Here is a 13,612-nt window from a genome sequence, read left to right on the forward strand (position 1 = left end):
GAGAGAAAGGCGGAGCTGTCCACCTGCCTTAGGCAGAATAATGTTGTGTCCACCTGCCTCAGGCAGAATCATATTGTTAGTGAGAGCCCTAGAGTCGATCATGTGATGATTGTTGTATGAACTCGATGTATCATATTCCTATATATATTTATAAAGACATTTCTTTATGGTTATTATACTTACTTGTATTGATGCCAAATAACTAAGTATAATAGCATCCTTGAGTAGAAGGTTCTTATCTATATCAATCGATTGGTTGAATTGATAATGAGATGATATAGAGAATGTTGGAGCAATCCCAATGGTCCGTGTGACCATGTGTTTTGGTGCTTGAGCAAAGGGTTTAAGTTAGGTTTACCCTTGTTATTTGATATGTGTATGTAAGTGTGCAGGTTTGCAGGGTACACATATGACTCAGCTTGATGGCTTCGGGTCCGGTGAAGGATGGAGCATCCGAGGGATCGTAAACAAGGCAGCAAGGACAAGGGCCGAGGGAAATGACTTCGAGGCATACACGAAAGCTGGCATCAAGAGACAAGCCGCGGGCTTGGATGCATTCGAGAGACGAGAGCCAAATGAAGTAGGCTTGAAGGCAAGAGGTCAATGTTGCAAAGAAGAGTCAAGTGAGTTGTGAGGGTACGAGTGCATGAGAGATTGTACTCGGGGAAAAATCTCGATAGGCACTATAACAGTCAACCGGGGGGGGGGCTGTAGCAGTCAACGGGGGTACTGTAGCAGTTAACGACACTGTAGAAGTTACTGTAGCAGTCGACCGGTGTACTGTAGCAGTCGACTGGTGCACTGTAGCAGTCGACTAGTAGAGAGCCGTTGGAGTACCGTTGGGCTGGCACCAGTCGACTGGTGCAAGGACCAGTCGACTGGTAACGGGCAAATCAGCTTGCTGATTTCTTCCAAGCTCTATAAGAAGGAGCTTGGGATGGCCGGCCAAGGTGACGAAATTAGACTTGGTTAAAGCCTAATTAGTAGTCATCTAGTGCTCTAACAATCCAAGTGTTCTTGATCGAGTTGTGGCGAAGTTTCTCCACCGACAAGGAGGATTGTGCTAGTCGGAGTTTCTGGGGACTAATCCACTGAAGGATTGAGGGATCGTCTACCTTACGAATAGCCGTGGAGTAGGAGCAAGTTATCTCCGAACTACGTAAACGAACGTGTTAGCGGTTTACGTTTCCTTTCTTTGTATTTAGCTTTTGTATTCGTATTTTAGTTTTGTATTATTCCGCTGTGCAACTAACGAATACGTAGGAAGCGATCGATTTGGGGGTGCTGTCTATCCAACCCCCTTCATGTCGCCCACCGATCCTCTTCCAAGTGGTATCAGAGCAAGGTTTGCACTTCACCGGACTAACCGTCGAGAAGAGCAACTACAAGTAGATGACCGTCTTGATTGAACCTCCAAAGTTTGAAGGAGGAAGCCTTGGGGGCATCACCTATTGGATGATGAAGATGAAAATCTTCTTCAACACGGATTGGGACACCATGATGGTGGTAAAGGAACCGTTCGAAGTCCCGAATGATAAGAAAGGGAAGAAACTCCGACCGCGATATTGGACGGAAGAGCAAACCTCATGGTCAAAGGCAAATTCAAAGGTAATATCAATTTTAATTGATATTTTTCCTAATGATATGATGAGGTGTGTAGGTGAGTACGAGAATGCTCACAATTTGTGGAGCAAGATAAAGAAGGTTCAATGGGAAGAACTCATGCCTACACATGAAGAGAAAAAATCCGAAGAAAAGGATGAAGTGGTCCAAGAGGAGAAGAAGGACCAATCGGATGTGGAGACCAATTCAACATCAAAAGAAGAAGAGGAAGTGAATTCGGTCACATCCGAGGAGAAGGAGGATGAAGAGAGGCCATCCACAAGTGTGGATGAGGAAAATGAGACATCATCCACATTCTCAAGGGTTGAAGAAGAATCCAAGACAAGCGAAGAAGAGGTCTTGGAGGTCAACCTAGTGAGCACCTCCACCGAAGCAAAGTCAAAGGACCATATTGTGTGCTTCGGGTGTAATGAGAAGGGACACTACAAGAGTAGGTGTCCATTGGGTAAGAAGAAGGTAACTCCTAAACCCAATCAAATTATTTTAGACACTAACAAGGGTTGTAGGAATGAAGAAGCCCAAAGAAGGAAAATGCGTATTATATGCTTCACGTGTGGAGAGAAGGGCCACTACCACATCAAATGCCTAAGGAAGAAAGAGATCAAGAAGCTAGCGCAATTGAAGAAATGGGAGAAAGAGAAGAAAAAGAAGAAGAGCTCAAGTCAAGGGGGAGCTTCAAGGGTAAGGGAGGTATACCCTAATTTGAAATGCAATTCAAAATTTTATTCCTCCTTGCATGCTAGGAAAAATAATGTTATTCATTATATGTCCATGCAAAATTTTGGTTTCAAATATCATGATAGAAGTAGGGTTAATGTAGATCAAAACCCTAAGGTATTCATTCATGATAACTCTAGAAATGGTAGACCTAAGGAGGCCCAAGGCATTAATGTTGGAGCAATCTTGCTCAAGGCATTAATGTTGGAGCAATCTTGCTCAAGACATTACTCATTGTTGATGTTTGATTAAATTAGTTTAAGTTGGGCATTAATTGTGATCTAACATAAGTATTGAGTGAGCAAATATGAAGAGAAGACCAAGTATGAAGACTTGGCAAGGAAAGTTCCGGAAGTGCGATCTATTGGCAAGATAGAGACTTAGCATGACAAAGCCAAAGGTAGCCCTTGAAGGCAACCGCGCGCAAGGATGAGGAGTCATGGAGATGGAAGCATCCTAAGGGCGCAAGGCTGAGGAAAGGTGCTTGGAGGCATGAAGTCTAAGCTAAGGAAGTATTTCAAGTGTGTAAAATAATGTATATCTTAAACTGGACGTTTGTTGTAAATTTCAAAGATATAAGGTACCAGTCGACTAGTACCCACACCAGTCGACTGATACCAAGATACAGAATGGACAGAAGGTCGACAGACAGATTGGAGTCAAGCACCAGTCGACTGATGCTAGTACCAGTCGACTGGTAGACGACTGTTATGAAGTGGCGGCTCAAAATCTCATTAAATCTTTAGTGTCGTTGAAGCCCATCAGTCGATTGATATGTATACCAGTCGACTGATGTCGGGAAAACTATAAAAGCTACTATCAGAGCTTGAAGAAAGACCACTGTTCAAAAACTGGAAAAAGTGCTCAACAAGTGATCTTCAATTCTACAGATATTCACTCTCTTCCTTCTGATTCTAATCTTCATTTTTGTAAAGAGGAAGAGGAAATTGTGCAAGGGTTTCTCCACCTTCGATTGTGATTCGAGAAGGAGAAGTTTATAGTGGAGCTTGATTGTGTGGGTGTGTGCCTTGGATTAGTCACCTCAAGAAGGTGGAGACCAAGTAAACCAAGGAGTTAGCATTGTTCTCTTGTATTTTCTTTATTTCTATTTGCTTCCACTAACAAGATTGTAGGCAAAATCGAAGAAAGACTATTCACCCCCCCCTCTAGCCAATAGTAAAGGTCCTATCAATTGGTATCAGAGCAAGGTTCGCATCGGAAGACCTCACCGTCAACCGAAGCATCAAAATGGCATTTCAAGAGGGATATAGCACCACAAGGCCACCCTTCTTCGATGGGAACGACTTTACACATTGGAAAGGTAGGATGGAGTATTATTTAATGAATGACATTGAAAATTGGTTTAGTGTTGTAGATGGATTCAAGATGCCAAAGGATGGGTCGGGAGCTCCTCTTTCAATCAAGGATTGGACAAAAGAGATGGCAAAGAAGGCTCAAGAAAATGCAAAGGCTACAACAACCCTACAATGTGGACTCTCAAAGGAGCAACTAAGCAAAGTAGGACCATTCAACTACGCCAAAGAGCTTTGGGAAAAACTCATTGAGTTAAATGAAGGATCAAGCGAATCAAGGAGAGCCAAGAGAGATCTCTTGTTGAGGCAACTTCAAACTTTCACTATGAAGTCCAATGAGACCGTGAGTCAAATGTACAGTAGATTCAAGGAGATAGTGAATGGACTTCATGTAATAGGTGAGAAAATTGACAATCGAGACTTAGTAAGGTATGTTCTCCAATCCTTTCCTAAAACCACCTTATGGGCATCAATGGTTGATGCATATAAGGTTTCTAGAGATCTTTCTTTAGTTAAGCTTGATGAATTATTTTGTGAGTTTGAACTACATGAACAAGCTAATGTGGTTTTAAAAGAGAAAGGTATGACTCTTGTTGTAGAAAAGAAGGAAAATAAAAAGAAGAAAGAAAAGAAGGTGGAATCCTCATCATCCGAATCGAGCAAGAATCATCGGATAGTGATGATGAAATGTCGGCAAGTGAAGTGGCACATTATGTTAAGAAGATGATGGGAAGATCAAGGAAATTCACAAGGAAGGATGTGAAGAGAATGTTCCAACCCTCAAAAGGTAAAAGTAATCAAAGTTCAAGTTTTAACCCTAATGTCATTTGTTATAGATGTAATAAGAAAGGACATATCAAGCCAAATTGCCCGGAATTAAAGAAGAAAGAAGAAAAGGAGAAGAAGAAGGAGAAAAAGAAGAAGGAAGCCATGGTGGGCCAAGCTACATGGGATACACCAAGCATTGACTCATCGGATGAAGATGAGCTATGCCATGTTACTCGACATATGACATTTATGGCTTTTGAAGATGACAAAGAAGAGTCAAGTCAAGAAGAAGTGTCAAGTGAAGAGGATTCATCAAATGAAGAGTCATCAAGTGAGGAATCATCGCCAAGTGATGATGATGAGGTAAAAGAATCTCCCAAAGTATAATTTCTCTATAAAACTATTGCTCACCTCAAAAATGCTTATGTCAAATCACAATCTAGGGTAAAAACCTTGAAGGAAAAACTTAGGACCATTAAAGTTGATACATGCATGTCTAGTGAGTCAAATGTGCTCAAGAAAGAAAATAAGAAATTGAAGAATGATGTGATTGAATTAAGAGCATGTTTAGAAAAATTCACAAATGGATCTAAGTATCTAGATATGATCACTAGAGATCAAAGAGTCGTGTACAACAAAGACGGAATAGGGTATAGACCTAAGGAAAAGGAAGTTGCATATATGTCTCTAATCAATGGTACTAGAAATGATGCACTTAGAAGCAAAGTTACGAAAAATCTTAAAGGGAAGGTAAAACAAGCTTGGGTGCCTAAGAAATATTTGAATGATATTTCCGAATCTAGTGCATGGGTACCAAAGAGCTGTGTGTTTTATGTTTCTTAGGTAGAGGAGAAGAAGGATGCAAGTATGTGGATTGTGGATAGCGGTTGCTCAAGACATATGGTTGGTGATGTGAGCAAGTTCTCTACAATAAATCATATAAAGAAGGGAATGGTATCATTTGGGAATAGTGGAAAGCTCAAGATTATAGGTAAAGGTACAATTGATGTATCATCTAAAATTACCATTCATAAAGTCCTATTGGTTAAAAGTATGGGGTTTAATTTGCTTAGTGTTAGTCAATTATGTGATACCAGATATAATGTGGAGTTTCATCCTGATAAATGTTTAGTTAAGCACAAAAATCTTGAGAATGTTGTGCTAAAAGGATTTAGAAAAGCAAATCTTTATTATATTGATCTTTCATATGCTTCTAATCCTCCTATTAAGTGTTTGATATCAAAAGAAGAGGAAGGATGGTTATGGCATAGAAGACTTGGACATATCAACATGAGAAACATAGCCAAGATAGCCAAGATGGATCTAGTAAAGGGACTACCAAAGATCAAGTACATCAAGGACAAATTGTGCGATGCATGCCAAGAGGGTAGGCAATCAAGGTCATCACACAAAGGTAAAACCTTAACTAGCACTTCATTACCGTTAGAATTATTACATTTGGATCTTTTTGATTGTCATAGAACACCTTCTTTGGTAGGTAACAAATATTGTTTGGTGATAGTAGATGATTACTCTAGATATTCTTGGGTTTATTTCTTGAAACATAAGGGAGAAACTTTATAAACAATTATGGGATTTGCCAAGAGGGTAGAAAACGAAAAGAACCTCAAAATTGATAGAATTAGGAGTGATCATGATGGAGAGTTTGAGAATTTGAACTTTTCTAAGTTTTGTCTAGAAAATGGCTACAAGCATGAATTCTCTTGTCCAAGAACACCTCAACAAAATGGTGTAGTGGAGAGAAAAAATCGAGCTTTATAAGAGGCGGCTAGAACCATGCTCAATGCATACCCCTTACCAAGCTATTTGTGGGCCGAAGCGGTTAATACCGCTTGTTACATTCAAAACCGTGTCTTGATTCACAAGTTTTTAGGGAAAACACCTTTTGAATTATGGAATGGTAAAATCCCTACAATTCACTATTTTAAAGTCTTTGGTTGCAAGGTTTATATTCTCAATATCAAAGATGACTTAGGAAAGTTTGAGGCCAAGTCCAATGAGGGAATTCTAGTTGGATACTCATCTACTAGTAGAGGATATAGAGTATACAACAAAAGAACTAAAACCGTTGAGAAATCATCCAATGTTGAGTTTGATGAGTCCACTAAGACTTACCCTAGGAAGTTCTCTATTGACAAGGATATAATTGAACATAACTAAACCATTACTCAAGAAATGAAAAATCTACAGTTAGGGGGTATTGATCAAGGGGGAGGAAGAGATGGTTCGGATGATGAAAGAAACAATGTAAACAATGACCCTTCCAAAGATGATGATTCGATTATCTCAAGGACCTTAAGGCACCATCAAGATCATCCTATTAATCAAGTAGTTGGAGATGTGGCACAAGGGGTAAGGACTAGATCCTACTTTAGGGATCATACTAGTCAAATTGCTCTAATATCACAACTTGAACCAAAAACAATTGATGATGCTTTACTTGATACGGATTGGATTTTAGCAATGCAAGAAGAGTTGAACCAATTTAAAAGGAGTGATGTGTGGGAGTTGGTTCCAAGACCTAATGATAGTACAATCGTCACAACAAAATGGGTTTTTAGAAACAAGTTGGATGATCAAGGGAGAGTCACTAGAAATAAGGCTAGGTTGGTAGCTAGGGGTTTCAATCAAGTAGAAGGACTTGATTATGATGAAACATATGCTCCGGTAGCCCGATTAGAGTCCATCCGAATATTATTAGGATATGCCGCTTACATGAGTTTTAAACTTCATCAAATGGATGTGAAATCGACTTTCTTAAATGGGTTCATTAAGGAAGAAGTTTATGTAGAACAACCACCTGGATTTGAAAGTATAGATTGCCCAAACCATGTTTATAAGCTTAAGAAAGTATTATATGGGTTAAAACAAGCACCCGGGCTTGGTATGAAAGACTTTCATCCTTTCTAATTTCCAAGGGCTTTAGAAGAGGAACAATTGATCCAACATTGTTTTTAATGTCTAAAGATGGAGACATTTTCGTTGCCCAAGTCTATGTTGATGACATCATTTTTGGCTCAACAAATAATGACCTTCTTCATGATTTTAGTAAACACATGGAAAGTGAGTTTGAAATGAGTCTAGTTGGAGAATTGAGTTTTTTTTTTGGGATTACAAGTAAAACAAATTAATGAGGGAACCTATGTTTACCAATCTAAATTCGCTAAAGAACTCATCAAGAAATTTGGGTTGGAAAATGCTAAAGGAGCAACTACCCCTATGGGGACAAACACCAAGATAGATAGTGATCAAGAGGGAAAATTAGTCGACTCAAAGCAATATAGGAGCATGATTGGTAGTTTGCTATACCTAACCGCTAGTAGACCGGATATATTATTCGCGGTAGGAATGTGTGCAAGATACCAATCATGTGCTAAAGAGTCACATTTAGTAGCGGTAAAAAGAATTTTGAGATACATCAAGAGCACTCTTAATGTGGGGCTTTGGTACCCTAGAACTAGAAATTTTGACTTAATTGGGTATACCGATTCTGATTATGCGGGTTGCAAATTGGACAGAAAGAGTACTAGTGGTGGATGTCAATTTCTTGGACCTTCTCTTGTAAGTTGGACTAGTCGAAAACAACCTTGTGTGGCATTGTCCACAACCGAGGCCGAGTATGTGGCAATGGGTGGCTGTGTAGCCCAATTGCTTTGGATGATGCATACCTTGGAGGATTATGAGCTACATTATTCCAAGGTCAAGGTCTTATGTGATAATGTGAACACCATTAATTTAACCAAAAATCCTGTACATCACTCTAGGACAAAGCACATTGAGGTAAAACACCACTTCATTAGAGATCATGTGGCAAGAGGCGACATTGAACTACTTTATGTTGAATCCAAATCTAATCTTGCAGATATTTTTACCAAACCTTTACCCGAAGCAGAATTTATCTCTATCAGAAGAGAGCTTGGTCTGTGCCTTGTAGAATAATAATAGATTTAGCTTTTCATGATCCCATAAATTTAAAAGCTAAATACATACTTGAATGTATCTCACAAAGACCTAGGATGACTTGCTTGTATTTAGACATCATGTGAGATATTAGGAAGATGCATTTGGTTCATCATGTTAGTTATGATGCATGATGTTCAGCCAATATGACATCTAGTCACATTGATCCTTAATTGGACCAATCATTGGGAAGGCTTGTGCAAAATTAATGTGTACATATCCCTTTGAACATGATTGGATATTTCCTTAAAAGATACAAGTATCATACCCTATTGTATGCAATTCGCGCTGACATGGCAAAATACTATATAACCACATGCAAGAAGGGAACCTTGCTCTAACATAGGTATAACAACTATAGGAAAGTCCTAATTGGGACTTTCACTCAAGGATATACTACATAATCTAACTAATTTTGAAGTTTGTGTCAATCTTGGGATCCGTGATAAACATATTTTTATGTATATTTTTTCCAAGTAGACATGATTCAAATAGACTTCTCCACAAAATTTGAGTTTTTTTTGAGGTCTGTAGAATTATCAACGAGTTTCTGAAATTCGAGTCAGAATTGAGCAAATATTGGTATCAGTCGACTGATGCAGATACCAGTCGACTAGTAACAATAAAATTTTCAAACAGAATGATTCTGTATGTTTCTGTTTTAGGTACCAGTCGACTGATATGTACATCAGTCAACTGATCCTCGAATCTTTATAACTTTCCGCGCGGCAGGCGGCTCGATGGAAACCCTAGTTCCTTCCGCCGCCTGCTGTTGCTTGTGTTCCAGAGCGGCTCGTCGACATCTCCTGTCTTCTCCGGCCTCCTAAACCTTATCTTCTTCCTCGATCTACCCTTATCTTCCCTCTTTGCCCGGTTTGTTTCTCCTGCTGTCTCTCAACGCTAGTCCTCTTCCCCTTTGCTCACCACGACTACTTCTCAGCTATGGAACGAAGGTAATCCCTCTTACACGTTTTCCTCAAGTTCAGTTGTGATCTAAACCCTAATATTTTGTTGTTCTATGTCTGTTCCTGCTGTGTTCTTGTCTTCTTTTCATTTGGGGCTGCATTTGGATCATGTGCATTGCATTTCTACATTTAGGGTTAGGCAAAAACGCAGGGCTGGTGAGGGGACCTCCCGGCAGTCCGCTCCCGTTCCCTCAGTGGATCGATTTCGCTCCGAAGTCGCACGACAACGGTTTGCGAATACTAATTTCGCTATGATGCCCTGTCGATATCTAAATCAGACCTATTTTACTGAGATTGTGCCAGATATCATGGATACTATTCTATACTTTGGGTTGGATAAGTTAGTGCATTGCATGCATATGGTAAATCTGGATTTGTGTAAGGAATTCTACACAAATCTGCATCTTAGTGCTAGCAGAGGTCGTGCATGGGTGTCTCGTGTAGGTGGTGTCGACATTGAGTTCTCTCCCAGCATTCTCCGATCTTTCTTAGAGTGTCGGGCTTCTGATAGCTCCTTTACTTGTTTTCCTAAGGTTGTTGAGCCCTTCACTGATTCATTCTCTCATTTGTCGGTTGAAGTGATACATCAGTATTACTTCAATGCCCCCCGAGCTCCTCTGCGACGTATCTTCGATGCCACACTCATGTCTGCCCGCAGTTACATTCTTTATAAGATTGTTGTTGCGTGTATTTTACCCATAGTCACTAGGGGGCAAGCCAAGATTCGGCTACCCCATCTGGTCATGATGTATGCTTTGGAGCACCGGCTCGACATCGACATTTCCCTTCAGGTCTTTAAGTCCATCTTACACTTCTCTAGTCCTATCCATGAGAAGTTGTACATGTCTTACTGCCACCTCCTGACTTCTTTCTTTGCATCACGACATATAGATGTCATGAGGGGTCAACATCATCAATTATCTAAGGACTATGATTAGGTCGGGGCCCGCCAGCTATCCCTTGCAGGGATTGAGAGACGCCAGGGGGTGATGGTATGGCGTGCTCAGGCGGCGGATGATTCTGACGATGAGGAGGAGGTGGACGTACCTGCTCCTGCACTGGCGCCGGATCCAGCTCCTATGACTATCGAGGCTCGATTGACTTAGCTGGAGGAGACAGTAAGCCAGGGGTTTCAGGAGTTTCGTGGGTTCCGGCAGGATTGGACTGCTTCTCAGCAGCGTCAGACAGAGGTGTATGCGATGCTGCAGCGCTGGGATCTGACATACCAGGCTCCTCCCCCTCCTCCTTGCGGTGATGATCACTAGGATGCTGCTTCTGGGTGTTTAGTTTGTGTCGAGATATGTTTTGGTTTTGATAACGATATCTTTTGTTTATCTCGAACACTTGGTTTTCTGACTATGATGGGTGTATACTGTTATGACATTTTGTGACTAGCGCTTATTATTTGCTGATGCTTCTCTATTTCTCTATTGTTGTTTTGTGAGTTCCCACTACAAGAAAATTGGGATTCTACAACACTTAAACGACAACGCTTTTTATAAAAAGCGTTGTCTATTTTTTTTAACAACGCTTTTAGTGAAAAGTGTTGTCTATTTCATTGTTTTCTTATTAATAGACAACGCTTTTCTAAAAACCGTTGTCTATTAGTGATTTTTATGGGTCAAAGACAACGCTTCGTAAAAAGCGTTGTCTATTAGGCTTTTTTTTAGTGTCTACGACAACGCTTTTTAAAAAGCGTTGTCTACTATCAAGTTATCATCTCAATCTTAAGTGATCTAGACCGCTTATCTCAAGATCTGACGGTTGAATCTTCATCCATCTTCATCACAATATGGACGACCCAGATTAAAGGAGGAGAAAACTTCGTTTCTTTTACCTATGCGACGACACAGTGCTGGTGTTTCCTTTCTGTTCGCGACATCTCCTCTCGCGCGGCTAGGGCACGCGACCTCCCACCACCAGCCGTCTCTTCTTCCTCACCACCAGCCAGCAGCTCTTTCTTCTCTTCACTGCCGCACAGACCCCTCTCAGGAATCGGGAAGTGCGGTGGTGGATTTCGCCGGCGATGACGACGCCCAACAACCTTCCCAACGGCGGCCACCACCAGCGCCCACACCCTCCGCCCGACACTCGGAGGCAGCGCCACTACCTCGGCACGCCCATCGCCACCCCTTCCTCCTCTTCCTCCGCCGCCTCCTTCAAGGGTTGTTGCTGTTGCCTCTTCCTACTCCTCACCTTCCTCGCCCTCCTCGCCATCGTCGTCGCTCTCGTCATCGTCCTCTTTCTCAAGCCCAAGAAGCCCCAGTTCGACCTCCAACAGGTGGTCGTGCAGTACCTCCTCGTCGCCCCATTTTCAGCTGAATCAGGAAGAAAGCTGAATAGATAATGGTTGAGATGGAAAATGAAAGCGGGATGATCGGTAGCTGGCTTCCTCCAAATCCAAGCTCGAGAACCCTATTGTCAAGCTCTTCGACTGAAGATTTTGGCTCTAGATCGTTACCAGCTTTCTTGGTAGAGAATGGAAATTTGGGGCTTTCATGGAACCCTAGAAACCAAACGGTGGGTATGAGCTCAAAAACAGAAGGTGAGGTTGGAGCCATTTTCTCTACAATATGAACCTTCTTGGGCTCAAAAACGAGGTGGTTCTTTCTTCTCTTCTCTCCATTTTCTCTACAATATGAACCTTCTTCTGTTCTCGCATGATCCTTCTTCTGTTCTCGCATCTGATTGCTTTAAATTTGCATTTTAATTTCTATTTGGCTCACTTTTAGTCATCATCTGTTCAGGAGCCGAGGAAAGTCTTTAAGTATAAACAAAAAGGAACAAAAAAAAATCATGGATTATACTTGCTCCAAAACATGTTTGTGTGTGTGCGTATGCATGTCAGTATTTTACAATTCTACTAATAGCTTTTGCTGATCAGACTTTGCATTGTTAATCAATCTTCTCCCATCTCAACTTCTGTGATTGCCAAAATGCCTTCAATAAGCATTTGCTATGCACTAAGCAGAGGTGTTTATTTGCTTCAATAACCTTTCCAGGCAGAAAACTACATACTTGAGGTCGTGGGAACTGATGTCTCCATTTTGATTCAGCAATTTCAATTGATAGTTGTTCATGCTTTATTTAACCATTTGCAGCAAATTTGTTGTAATAACTAAGAACTAAGATCAAATTTTGATCGTGAGTCCGTGATACAAAGAAGAATTAGGATTAACATCATGATTATATCTTTCTTTTTTATTTTCCGAGTGTAAACATGGATGAATTCTACTGTTTCAGTGTCCAATTCCAATCAAAAGTGCAATCCTACAAAGTTTGTGACAGGGGACTGTGGTGGATCTACCAGCAAATATCGCACTCTTATTGCTGGTAATTTTCCTTGTTTCTGCTAGCTTATGTAGTGTTGTGTTACTGGTTGTAAGTGTTGTGTTACTGATTGAAGGGGATGTTCATTATTTTTAAATAATATAATCTGTAGATGTATCTTATTATTGCTTTTTCAATAGACGAGGACTACTTATTATCTTGTCAAACATTTGACAATGAGAAAGAATTTCAGTAATGCGAGAAGAATATATCTATGTGATTTATAGTATTAATATGTCTGTTAAAGAAATGTAGCTAATAAAATATAAAACCAATCCAAGATATCATTCTAGGTTCTATGTATAGAATCATGTGTGGCTTTGGTTGCCTTTTTTCTTGCGCACTAATTTACCTGCCAAAGATCCATTTCTTTCTTCTGTCTTTCTCAATCCAAATTTTTTCATTGCTGTATGGTGTGAACTGTGACATTTGTTTTCAACTTTAAGAGTGAAAATTTCTTTTGCATAATACTGATGGTATTATTTTCTGTGGCAGATACACAGTGGTAGGTGTTTTGTCCAAGTCTCAAGCCAACAATCCTTTTTGATCAGTATATCTAGTAGAAGTAAGCATGCAGATCGTTGTCTTCGAGGCCGACTAGCTATTTTGTGCTTTTTTTTGTTTTAAATTCGAATGTCACTATCTACTTTGAAACAGAACTATTTAGTCTTTGTGTATAGTTGAATTCTCCTGTAAATACTAATACTTTGTAATTGAATTCTATTGTTTTGGTACGAGTTTGAAATCATTAGTTGAGCTAATTATTGTTATTTTATATGTCAAATTCAAATCTAGACATGGTAAAAGAAAATTAATAGTTTTGTAAATATAAAAAAATGATTTTGTAAATAGATTTTTTTAAAAATTTTATTTTAAAAAGACAACGCTTTTAAAGCGTTGCACAAGTGTTGTCTT

General features: G+C 40.1%; 1 long non-coding RNA gene across 1 annotated transcript; it reads left to right on the top strand.

Annotated features, from left to right (window-relative positions):
* Window positions 1-11,894: 11,894 nt before the first annotated feature.
* LOC122053709 lies at window positions 11,895-13,364 on the top strand. Its single transcript, XR_006132315.1, has 3 exons — window positions 11,895-11,967; window positions 12,611-12,700; window positions 13,193-13,364. It is a non-coding gene; the product is annotated as an uncharacterized LOC122053709 (long non-coding RNA).
* The last annotated feature ends 248 nt before the right edge of the window (window positions 13,365-13,612 follow it).

This window comes from Zingiber officinale, chromosome 3A, assembly GCF_018446385.1.
Source record: "Zingiber officinale cultivar Zhangliang chromosome 3A, Zo_v1.1, whole genome shotgun sequence".
In the NCBI taxonomy this organism is placed as follows: domain Eukaryota; kingdom Viridiplantae; phylum Streptophyta; class Magnoliopsida; order Zingiberales; family Zingiberaceae; genus Zingiber; species Zingiber officinale.